This window comes from Daphnia magna, linkage group LG3 (assembly GCF_020631705.1).
Source record: "Daphnia magna isolate NIES linkage group LG3, ASM2063170v1.1, whole genome shotgun sequence".
Lineage (NCBI taxonomy): Eukaryota > Metazoa > Arthropoda > Branchiopoda > Diplostraca > Daphniidae > Daphnia > Daphnia magna.
The window spans coordinates 3,737,629-3,750,462 of record NC_059184.1 but is presented as its reverse complement, the minus strand read 5'-3'; the positions used below and the strand labels follow the sequence as shown (position 1 = coordinate 3,750,462).

Sequence of the window (12,834 nt, the reverse complement as noted above, 5' to 3'; positions counted from 1 at the left end):
AAAATGAAAAAAAAGAAAAAGTTTTATGCGTACCCGCCATCAACAGCAGCAGATGAGAAAGGATAGAGAAAAGAGTCATTCTTTAGCGCCCTGAAAACTTTTGCGTTCGCTTTATTTTGAATTCGAGTCGTCAGCGTGCTGCAAGGCTTTTCCGTAACATTAGCGTCAAAGTAGATGCGACTCACGAATGCCCCGTAAAATGTCGTCTCTCTGTGTGTCTCTTTTCTCTTTTTTCTTCGCTTCGTTGTTGTGCTGTTGTTCGGTTTCGTGTTTGTTCCCGACGTGAGAGACAACAGGCATTCCATCGTCGTCCTTTTTATTCTTCTTCATTGCCATAAGAGAAATTCCGTCTCCAACATCTCTTTTGAGTTGTTGTCACGCACGCAAACTCGAACGAGGTTATATAAAAGTACAAGCGAAAAAAAAAAAGAAAGAAGAGAGGCAACCTTTCACGAACCATCTTCGTTGTGCCGTACTGGCCCGTCTTTCACAGCCACCACCGCAAAGTCAGGAGATTTTTTTTTTTCTTTTTCTGATAACAAAGACAAGAAGATGATTTTAAAATACGACGAGGGAAAAAAATAAAAGACAAAAGAGGAAGCTCAGTAAACAATTGTTGTGTGTTTTTTTGCGTGGGTTCCACATACATTTTTTTCCTTATGCGAGTGCGGTTTCGGCACGTTGCTCCCGCGTGAAATACGCCCAACTGATTAAGTCTCTTCACTGATATTAAACACACACCCCACGCAAGAAAGACAAACTAAAAAAAAAGAAAAAGAAAAAAGAAATAAATAAATAATTTTAAACAAAAGAAAACAATACCCGGTAATAGAACATACACGGAATTTTTATCTATTCTTTTTTTGGCTGATCGACCACAAAGTCATTTAGATTAATCAAGTCTTCTTCTTCTTCTTCTCAGACGGGCTAACCCCAATTTTGTACCGGGCGGCTCTTTATTTCCCACTTTTCCCCCCTTCTCCTTTTGATAGAATGTGCACATCCTATACACACACACACAGAGAGAGAAGCAATGACGTGTATATAGGCTAGGCTACACCTAATAAAAGTATGGTATCTCTTTGCTTAGCTATTTGTATGTTTGTGTGTATATGTGTGGGAACTGTTTTGCGTGAGAAAAATCAGTCCCTTGTTCTCTCAACCCACACATGCACACCCCCACTGTACATACTATAACCCCACTATCTCTTGATAAAAGCATCCAAAATCCGGGGTGGTGGGTAATAATACCAGTAAAAAAAAGAAAGAAAGAGGGCAAGTTGCCTCTTTGCGTCGCCCTCGTCCGGGGCTAAGAGATTTCACACAGATACACGCGGGCACGATCATCATCGCAAGTTCACAAACAGAAAGGACTAAATAAAAAAATTAAAAAAAAAAATGGAAAGCAAAGGGGGGCACATCCCATTGGATTGAACAACAAAAAAAAACTAACGTGAAAGAGGAAATGACCACAGGGCGAATTTATAACACGGCCGATGGAGTCAAGCAAAGGTATAGTAGCAATAGCATCAAATAACTATATAGTTGCACTCGTATAAGACTATATAGCTCCGCGTCCATGTAATTAGACGCACCCACAAACCGGGACCCCGATGCTCTGTCTAGCTTCTACCTAATTGGGCTGGGAGGTAAAACGAAACAAAAAAAAGAGTTGAGGTGTCGGGGATCATCGTCATGTTTTTCTCACCGTTGTTTTTGTGTGTGTGTTGTTGTTGAGCTATGCCGGCAAAATTAGGATCATCCTCTCGTGTAGTACACCAACGTACGGTATCTCTCGGTATGCACAATCCAATTAGTAAGAGGTCGTTCTTCTTGGAAAGGATAGAAAAATGAGCCCTTATTAGAAAACATTAAACAAAACAAAAATCTCTGCTTCATGAAGATCTGTTTCATTTTTTTATATTTTCCTTCTTTTTTGTATTTTGCCTGAAATGAGCGTGTGACGCAAAGGATCACAAAGAGGCCCACATTTTGTGGTTTCTGTTTGTTTGTTTCGCTTTCCCGTAGATTGACAAAACAAAAAGCAAACACGGGTTTCAAATTTTCAGCTCGCAGAGAACGAAGCATCAACAAGAAGAGGAAGAAAAGGGGGGTCACCTCATCTGTCAGCAATCATCGGCAAAAGACAAGACATCCAGTGTTTTTCATGGACAGAGTCGTCTATATAACGTCGTTTGTCGCTCTCTCTCTCCCTCCCTCTCTCTCTCTCTCTCTCCCGTCACAAATGAGAAACAATATGCATATTCTCTTTTCCAGGAACGAAAAGAGAATGGAAGACAGTTAGACCGGAAAAACACACATATGGTGCTCGACCCAACAAAAAAAAAAAAAAAAAGCAAAGGGGAAATTTGAAAACAAAAAAGAAAATGAAAAGAAAAAGAGTTGATTGTATTTTTGAGTGGAAACGACTGGCTGCGGAAGAAGGAATTTCTGCACCAGCCACATGGTTATACTGAAGAGTTGTTTTTGCGGCCAAGGACAACAGATTATCGTTATGGGTCGCCCCGTGTCGTGTTGTTCTATACGCGTCGCTTACCTTAAGGAAAGAAAGAAAAAAGGACAGAAGGCGGACTCTCTCGCACACACGCACACAAAAGCGAAGGGAATCAAAAAATAACAATATCTTTCTAAGGCAAAGGATGGTGGCCATCGCGGTTTAGGTTCCAGTGTAAATGTTGTTCTTGGAAGGTTCAAAAGAAGCTCCTCTGGCGCTCTCATTGCCGAAAAAAGAAGCAGGTAAAAAAAGAAAGAAAGAAGATGGGGGACAAGAAAACCGAAAAAAGTCAATGACTATGTGTGCGTATATACTAGACCTCTTTCCCCTTCTTTCCAAAATAAGAAAAATAAACCGACGCACACAGTGGATATACTTAGGAGCCCTCCTGTAGTACCTCTAATACACCTTTTTATTTTCTTCTTCTTCTTCTTCTTCTATTTTTTTGTTGTTGTTGTTGTGTGTGTTCCAGCAGTAGGACAGAAGAAGGCCAAAAGTGAGTACTCGAGGCCAAAAGCTCATCTTAACCCTAGTGTTATTTTACCTTGGCTCTTTATTCTATGAGGGTCCCTCACTTGCTGATGATTTTTCAAAAAACTCCCCACCTATATTTTTCTTTTTTTGACTGCGCCGTTTCCTATTGTTGACAACTCCGTTTCGGCTTGGCCGCTTGTTTTTCTTTCACAAGAGTCCCAACACAATTGCGCGCGTATCCCCAACTTTTTCTTTTTATTTCATACATTTAAAAAAAAACCTTTTTTTTTCTTTTCTTTTAATCCGTCTCACCTGGAGGGTCAAAAGATACCGCGGCGAGGCGGCGTATGCGACAGAGACACAACGCGCGGCGAGAATTTTCATCCACTAATTCGGACACGCTTCTCCTTATTCTCTGCTGCGTCTGGTTGTAAATTCAACAACGAGCAGTCGGGCTATCGTCAACTCTCTGAATTCATTTCGCCCTTAGCTAAATAATAGTCGTATAAAAATAATGAAAAACAAAAAAAACAGCGTAATGATGAATAGAACGTCGCCTTCCGAAGAAACAACAGATTTCCTCTTTTTCTTATCTTTTTTTCGAACGTGAATGTTTGGATGTCGAAAATTTTTCTGTTTGGCTCGAATTGTTAATGGTTTTCCCGAGAAAATCATTCAAATCAAATCATTCGTGCAACGACCGCTTGTTTTCTTTTCTTTTAGATCGGTTTGGCCATGCATTAAAACAAATAAAAAATCTACATATTCTTGGATTAAGGAATGAGCGCGAGTGTTACACGGGAATATAGATTGCGTTGTGTCGGATGCGTTGCGATGGAGACGTCGACTTGAAAACAAGATATACCGCCGGATGGATGGCCACTTTGATTTTCGTTGTCGTCTCGAAATGAAAAGAAAGAGGCTCGCCATCTTGATGAATATACAATGCGCTTTTGTTTTCGTCTTGGCGTCGAGAAAGATTTCCTTCGGCAAGCCGCTGCACGAGAGACCAGCAGCGTGAATATTAGACGTTTCGGATTAAAAGTGTATATATCTAGCCAGGCAATCGTCACGGAGAGTCTTGTCATTGTCTTCGTTACAACAACGGAAATGAAACAACAACTAAAAACAACAAACAAAACAAGAGAAGGGACTTTGCGGCCGACTATACTTTTTCTTTCTTTTATCAAATTCTTATCCCCCCCCCCCCATTTAAAAAAAAATATTGAATAACAAAGAAAAAAAAAATATGGTCAAAGCGGAACGGTAAAATAACCGTCGAAAAAAGAAAATGTAGAGGTGGAACAATGAGTCGGAAATCGGAAATCATTTCTGTGCGCGGTATACTAATCGATTGCCTGTAACTATGTACAGCGTCTAAGCGAACGAGTTCATCCAACGCAAGAGCGGAAGAGGAGCTGTGCGAGCCGCAAAATGTATACAAGTTTCGATGTTTGTTGCGGTTTGAGGAAAAAAAAAAGAAAAAGGCCATCTCCCCCCACTTCTATTCGAGAACAACAAGTCGCAGGTAGAGACACATTTGCGGACATTTTTCAACAGGCAAAGGTAAAAATAATAATCATAATAATAATGATAATATGTCCACACCAATGTGTGTAAGCTCTTCCTTTTTTTTTCTTTCTTGTCCTTTCAACCACCACGTCCAAAGTTTGTTCTATAATGAACCCCCCAAGTGTGTGTGTGTGTGTGTACCTTGCGGCAGCACAAAGTTCTTTATTTTTTTGCGGTTCACCAACTGTGAAAAGAGACGAAGAAAAACACACGCACCAAATAAAAAAATTCGTCGAAACGGACACTGGTCATGTTCCGAACGTGTGTGTTGTTATTTCCTCGAATTGGTCAATTTTTCCTCGTCTTTTCTCCCTACTATAATAGCTGGTCACACACACACACACACACACACATATCCACTCGCCTTTTTTTTTTCTTTCTTTTGGAACGGTGTGCCTCCCACCTTCCTTTAACCCCCCCGTCTGTAATGGATTTACCGCCGCCGCCGCTACGTAATTGACGCCGCGGCATAACAAATTGCTCCCTTCGCGCGCCACCACGTCCGTCAAGTCAGCCCTGGGTGTGGTATTTGTGTTTGCGTGCCAGTTCCCCTATGGACGTAAACACGTATTTATTTCGCTACAAGTAGAATGGCAAATGCACGCAATTCAGACGCGAGGGGGGTTTGCTATAAGCCATTTATCTCCGTGGTATATACTAAGTTCTATATGGTGCACAGCTAGATACATCCGCATTCATAGCAGACCGACAACCGCATCCATGGGATCTGGACGCGCTAAAAAAAAAAAAAACAACAACAACAAAAAAACTTGCCTATTCTCACAGCACTTTTAACGAAGGCCGGAAGAACCCCCCACAGGTGCAGGGAAAAGAAAGAAGGAAAAAAAAATAAATAAATAAGAGAGAAACTTAGTTTATTAGATATCCTGTAGGCGAAGCTTTTAGTTTGGGTTTCCTTGACCGGGGAAATCGACGAGGAAAAATAGATAAAAAAAAAGGTCGATTTTTTTGTTTTTCTCTTTTTCTATACTGCAGTCCACCATTTGGGACTGGCCGACGGACCGATATTTAATTGGCCGCTAAAAGTCGGAAGAGATCATCAATTATCCGGTTTAGCCAGTTTAGTTTTGTTTTTTTTTAAATTAGAAATTTCAACCGTTTTCAATGTGCAACAAAGGAACGACCGAAGAAAGAATTAAAATAATTACTTTGAACCGACTAAAACATTAGAAATATAGTCAAAGATGAACGACAGAGAGCAGCCCTTGTTTGTTAACGTCGGCATTCGTTTAATTTTATTTTTTTGTTCCGAGTCATTCAACGGACATTTCCTTCAGGACTTTGTACAGAAATGTGTGCGCCTCCCTCTTGTCTTCGCCCCTATTTGTAGTGTGCACGCTCACACACACACACACACACAAAATATATATATATGAAATAGCTTAAACCGCACGTAAGTAAACAAAAAGCGGAGGGTTAAAAAAAACAAACTATATTTAAAGGAGGAGCATAAAGAGACACAAAGAGGGAGGCTTTCTTTAAATCTTTTAGAGGTTTGAATATAGCTAAATCTGCTTGTTCCTATTAGGCTTGATGGACGCATTCATCTGTGAGGAAAGATGGTTCCCTATATATCATCATTATTAACAAAAGAGGGTTGTCCTTCCACTTAAGTAGTCAGCATACAAAAGAAAAAAAAGAAAACAAGCTTTCCCATAGAAAATATATTCGCTATATAGACGCAGGCAGCAATTGATATAGGAATAACTGGCGATTTGCTCGCAGATGCGTGACGGTTAGAAAAGAATTTTTTATTTCTTCCATTTTTTTGTTTTGTTTTAAGTTGAAAAAAAGAAAAATGAAAAATAAAAGTGTCGTCGTCCAACGTCGTGACGGCAATGTTTTTGAAGGGTTTCTCTATTCAGTTGGCCCCGTGGTGTGTTTAGATGCACGCAAGTACTTGACCGATAGAAGAGAATCCCATTGCGTGCTGATTGATATTCACATAGGATAAGCGAAAAAGAAAAAGAAAAAAGAATAAAGAAAGAAAAGAAAGGTGGGAAAAGGAGCTGGAATCGAATAACTTGTGCTGTTGTGTGTGACGTGGTATATATATAAAGACGGAGATCACTTGGATATCAATCACCTGGCCCTCGAGCTCTCTTTTGTTTTCCAAGCATCTCACAGAGTTTCCCTCGTTTTCGATTGTCGGATTGATGATGTTCAACACACACACAACTCGATTGGCTTCGAGTGCGAGCCAACAATGGCGTCACAACAGACTCGCTATGAAAAAAGACAACAAAAAAAACGTAACAATAGAAAGGGGAGAATGGTTTGAAAAAAGAAAACCGCCGATACTCATCTCTGCTGATGACTGGGCAAAGAATGAAATCAAAACCGTATCTAATATTTAAAAAGAAAAAAAAATAGACGATGTGTAACAAAACACGCGTTCACAGTTAGGTGTATCCTATTGATGTGAAATAAAAAGCAGACCGTTAAAGGTTAGATTGGGACTTTACTAACGACTTCAATCGCATCCGGCCACTCCCTTTTTTGTTCAACATCGGACACAAAAGAATTCCCGTTGTTGCAACTCTTCTTTTTTTTTTTAATTCTTTTAATTTCAACAGCATTAAAAAGACAAAAATGTGGGAAACACAAAAAAAAAAATACAAGTTACTGATTTGGTCGAACGTAAAACGAACCACCTGACGTGTTATCCTGTAGACACGCCCTTTAGATTTCTTATTTCAAAACTCATTGCAGCGAAAGAAGAAAAAGCCCTAAAAAGGAATAGAGAACCAGTTGCCTTTCACGTGCACCTGTGTGTGAATTCGCGATAATCTTCATCAGTTCTCTTTTGTTGGTCAGCGTTTCTCGACGGGCCGTCGGCGGTAACGAACCCTATCCAAACGAATCCCGATTCAAAGCGTCAGATATATCTGTGTGTGTGTAATAGTCAAAAGAAATCGTGATCCAACAATCATTTATCTTTCCTATTCAGATACTGTGCGCTCTCTGTTTGGATTGTCTCCCCCAACCCCAACTCTCTTTTGTTTTCTCCCACCCTTTTCTTTCACTTATGTTCAGGCGACAGCACCGGACGAGAGGGAAAGTTCATTAAAGGATTTCTTTTTATCCCTAAACGAAAAAGCAACCAGAATAATAAGCTTTTGTAATCCTTTGAAACGTAAAACACGAAGCCATTCTCTAACCCCTTCCCATCTTTTTTTCTTTTTCTTTTTGTATTTACCAATAAAAAAAAAAAAAAAATGCTTTGATGTAGACCTGAGCCCACCTCGTTCATCCGTTTTGGGGTAATTCAACTTTTACACAACCCCCTAACAATTACTTGGTAATATTTAACAAAAAAAAGAAAGGGGGGCGTCTTGTCACTTCATTCATTTAAAACACGTGCCCAGGCCGCTACGCATTTAATGTGTGTGTATGTGTTCGAAACCCAAATTTCAAGAAGAAGTGTGTGCCGCAGAAGAATTGATGTCGACAGTTGCTGCGGAAGCCGGAAAGAAGGGGAAAAGCAACAATAGATCACAAAGTATGGCCGATACGATTGCTCAGCTTTGCCATATACGCAGCATAAACTCTTATGACCAGAAAAGACCCAACAAGCGCGCAGCATATGCAGCACTATAATAGACTTCTGGTCTTTCTTTCATTCCGTATATACATTAGCTGTTATTGTTATTGTTATGATTATTACTCGCTCTATTACCATGATGATTTGCCTGCAGCAAAAGTTTCTCTATCTCAAACACGCATTTTCCGGACGTTTGACAACAGGAAGCGCACCGATGGGGGGGAGGTGAATTGTGTGAGCAGTGGGGCAAGCCGATGGGAGCGCAAAGGAGATGAAATAAGTTTATTTTTCTTTTTTTAACATTTTCCCACAAGGTTGAAGAACGGACAGCGCCGTCTCAATAACGGCCAGCAATTTCTAATTTGGCCAGTTCTCTTTTTCTTTTCGGTAGATTTATTTCTTCATCGTCTTCTTCTCTTTTTAGCGGAACGCGTAACGTGAATTGCGTGATTTTAATTTCGTCCGCAACGGCGGCAATAGAAAGGGGCGTATTTTTTTGTTGTTGCTGTCTGTGTTACCTTCGAGAAACGGCTCGGTCACCGCCGTTCCCAGAAAAAGAAAAAAAAAAAGTCTCGGAGCTTTCGACGTTGATATGTGATTAAAAATGGCGCATTCAAATGCGCAATAGTTGCCCCATTGTCGCCTGTGTGTGTTACCATCGCGTTCGTGGTTTTCATACGAATGGAGGCGACTTATAATTTCCCGGCAATGCTTAAAAAAAAATAAAATAAAATAAAATAATCGGGAAGAGAAAAGAATGAGACGTCGAAATGTCTTGGGACGAACCCAGAAAAAAGAAAAAAGAAAAGACGCCGCCGCCGCCGCCATGCCGACATAAGGAACGAACGGACCAAGTGCCAGAGGGAGGCTTTATTTAGAGTCGACCCGTCTGGCAAAAGCAAATAAGCATCTAGTCAATAGAGTTATTTACATTTTTTTTTTTTTGTCTTGTGTGTCTTTAAAAAAAAAAAAAAAAAAATCCCTTTTTTCTTTTCTTTATTTTATATTTCGAAGGGAAAAAGTTCAAATAAAAGAAAAATAAAAAGATGTAAAAGAGAGGTATTTAAAGAATAAGGAAAAAAAAAAAAAAGCTGAGAAGACACAAGAGAAGATGGAGTGAAGTTCTTGGCGATAGAGACCGAGGGGGTGGACACACGTGTGTGTAGATTCCTATACCGCGCCAGCAGAGCGGTTCCGTCCTATTGCCAATGGATTTCTATCAACACCTTGTCGTGTTCTTGAGTTAAGAGAGTTGGGACGAGAGAGAAAAGAGTCGGAACGCTTCGGCTCATGTCTGGCATTCGTCCTTTATACATCAACTTGGACTCTCTCTCCCTCTTTTTCTTCTTTGTAGAGGAGGGGGGGGACTTGTCGTCTTCCCAGAAATGGACGGTGTCTCTCTCTCTACTGTCCCATAGATACACGCCATTCGGCGTAGTCTCTTGCCAGTCAAAAAGTCAGTGCAACGGCGTGAAATGCCATCAGATTGGGATTTTCTAACGTTCACGTTTTCTCTCAATGCACGCACACAAACAGAAGAAGACTCAGCATAGCAGAGCAATGGTACAACAAAAGAAAAAGAGGAAACTTGCATGTTGGTTCGTGTATAACGAGCCTCTTTTTTGCCCCTCTCGGAAAATGCTGAAATATCAAAGATCTAGCCTCCTGCGAAATGAATGTTGGCATCAAAAGAGGAGATTTAAAAGAAGGAGGGCTGAATACACAGAAAGAAAAATAAAATGCGTATGAAATACAAGAGCAAATAGGAAAATTGGTCGAAGAGTGTATGGTCATCTTTCATTGAATCCATTTTCATCTTCTTATTGCGCCTCTATTCAAATGCAATCCCTCAATGGCGAACAGCAACATCACAAGAGTTTAGTGTAGCTCTCCTCTTTCTTTTTCTTTGTGTGTGTCTTCTCTATGAAGGACCATCACGACACGCTGAATGTTCCAAGTTCTCATCAACGTTTCCTGTGTCCCTTTTTGTTGTGCGCTCTGCGAAATGCTTCGCTTCTTCTAGAAATGAGGGACTTTCGGGAGCAAAAAAAAAAATGATTGTGTTCTGATAGCATCACGAGCCCAACAGTTTGTTCGTTTAGGCGCCCAGCAAACAAAAGAGAGAGAGAGAGAAAAAAAACAAAATCGGTTTTGATTATGTGAGGGGAGGACGTCTGAACTTTTTATTTTTTGAAAGCCCAACGTGTTTACAAGCGAACCGAGTTCGATATATGAAACTCACGAGGGTGCGTTCGGCTCGATAGAGACGATAGAAGAACAACGTCCAGCTGCAGTTTTTTTTTTAGGGAATAAAAAACAAAAGAAAAAAGCTGAACCAGGAGAAAACGAAACATTCAAAAAAGAAATCGAACGCCTTCGTTTTGATTGGACGGATGTTTCGTGCCGACGTTCAGAGAAATATAAGAAGAATGCCTTTGACTCTTTTGTTTGTTTTCATCTCGAGTTTGTCAACAATGGAAAGGCCAAAGAAAAAGGCATGGCAAACAGAAAACAACAATAAACATTGGACGTTATAGTGGAATCAAATCTTGGCCTGTAAACGACGATGCTCGCCCCGAAAATGCAGGAAGTCGCTAAAAGCGCCTCCGTGTTTGAACAAACACGCGATCGAAAATAGAGTTTAGAGTTAGTTACCAAATAGAAAAAGGGGGGGAAAGAAAAAAAGAAAACAAGAACGGCACAATATCTTTATAGATACACACACACACGATCACAAACATATCACGTGTTCACAACCCATTCCGCACACAATGGGGGAGCTGCAGTTCTAATAAATAATAAAATATTAAATAAAAAGAGGGCCCTCCCCCTCTCTCTAACACTTGAAACATCAAACGGCAGAAAGTCGAGCATCCATGAAGGGATGCAAAACTCCCCCCCCCTCTAAAGTCCGCGTTCGTACCACTCGACCATCGCGACTCATCCGCTGACGAACCGTTGAAAATCGGAAAACTCTCCTCCCTTTTCCTTTTTTCTTTCTTTCTAAAGGGAGATAAAAAAAAAACCACCCGTCACACACATCACAGATCCCCCCCTTTAATTTTTTTTTTATACATAGAAAAAAAAAAAAATTCGAATAATTTAATTTTTTTTTTTCTTTTCTTTTCCCTCTGCTAGAAAATGCACCACTCGATGCGTATCATATTAGAAGGGGACCGTGTTGCGCGCCCATGTTCACATTGTCAGGTATATCAAAAAAGAAAACGTCCGTCCCGTCCGCTCCGGTCGTTAAATAGATGACCGGCCGGCTGTGGGACCTCTCCGGCCTCTTGATGTGTGCCACATGTCCCCCCTCCCTCTTCTCGTTTGCACATCGGCAACACACACCTTTTGGGTTCTTGTGGCGATTCGTGCCGGCCCGTCGTCCATATATACTAGTGTATATATATCCTCTCTTTTACACACACACACACACAAGTGAGTGCCACAGAGTGTGTGTTTATAAATGGACAACAATAACAGGGCATAACGTTAAGAGTACGTGTATCAAAAGAATAGAAAGAGAGAGGTCAAAGGAAAGAGACCCTTTTTTTTCTTCTTCTTCTCTACAGACATTGCAAAGAGCCGCTTCAGAAGAGAGGATAGCTGATAACACGTTTTAAGAAATATATATATATACACACACATATACTGTAGATGTGAATGGTTTACAGACAACAGGACACAAGCCAATAGACTTTGGCCAGTAGAAGTGAGTGAAAAAAATGTTTTGGGATCTTGGTTCAATAGCATTCCTCTTTAGTGTATGCATACTACACACCATAGAGAAAAGGTAGAAAGAGATAGATACAGTTGAGTGTATATTTACACGCACTGATATAGGCGAGCAAGTCAGTCCAGCTGGTTGGAGGAATAATAATATATATATATCTATCTATAAAGAGTGTAATGTGTGTGATGGGTTGGAATGCGCCGGCAACATTCCGGCGGATCAAGAAAAAGAAAGGGAGGTATATATTGGCCGATGGTCAATCACAATGGTATGATATTATTTTTTCTATGGGATTGCCTTTCACGTTATCGTTTAGAATGCGCTCAATCTGAAACGAGTCGATAGGCAATAGAAAGAGAAATAGGGAAGACATACATCACGCCATCGAGTATGATCGGCATGAATAATGCATCCGACCGGATGACGTGCACTGCATGATAAGCCGGTAGGACTATATGTTGTAATAGATGTCATCGCCCTTATTATTTTCATTTTTTTGTTTTGTTTCTCTTTCAGTCAACGTTTAATTGGCACCAATCAAAAACCACATGTTACGCGTGTGTCTGTAAACACACGTTTGTTGCTTCTTCTTACCCACACCAAACAACCAGGGATCAAATTCACCAAATAGGTTAATATAATATTTGAAACCACCAGTCAGTTTTTTTTTTATCCCCCCCTCTTCTATTTCTTTCTCTCGCCACCATATCAAATAAAATCTAATTTTTGAAAGAAAAAGGAGGGAGAGGAGTGTCGAGTTGCTTATAGCTTTTTAGCCCCGGAAGAATTCTTTTCGAGCCACACACACCGGTTATTACTGTTTTTCTCTCTTCTCTCTCTCTTTTCCCCCCCTTCATCTTTTTGTGTGTGTGTGTGTGTGTGTGCCTTCGTTATGTTATATCCCTCATCCACCACTACCTTCCTACTACTAGCACCACCTTTTATGAAGTTCTAAAGCCCAGAGACCAGACGCCC

General features: G+C 40.5%; 1 protein-coding gene across 4 annotated transcripts in view; it reads right to left on the bottom strand.

Annotated features, from left to right (window-relative positions):
- Positions 1-12,834, bottom strand: part of LOC116919501 (apolipoprotein D-like) — a 44,186-nt gene that overhangs the window by 3,789 nt on the left and 27,563 nt on the right. For 2 of the 4 annotated variants that reach the window (XM_045171145.1, XM_045171148.1), the window contains exons 1-3: positions 1,709-1,832; positions 648-760; positions 34-532 (exon numbers count right to left, since the gene is read on the bottom strand). The exons of 1 other annotated variant lie outside the window; for it this stretch is intronic. The gene's annotated coding sequence lies outside the window, so the exon portion shown is untranslated. Of the gene's footprint in view, positions 1-33; positions 533-647; positions 761-1,708; positions 1,833-12,834 lie in introns of those variants that run through there. One more of the 4 variants, XM_045171146.1, reaches the window with a different exon arrangement.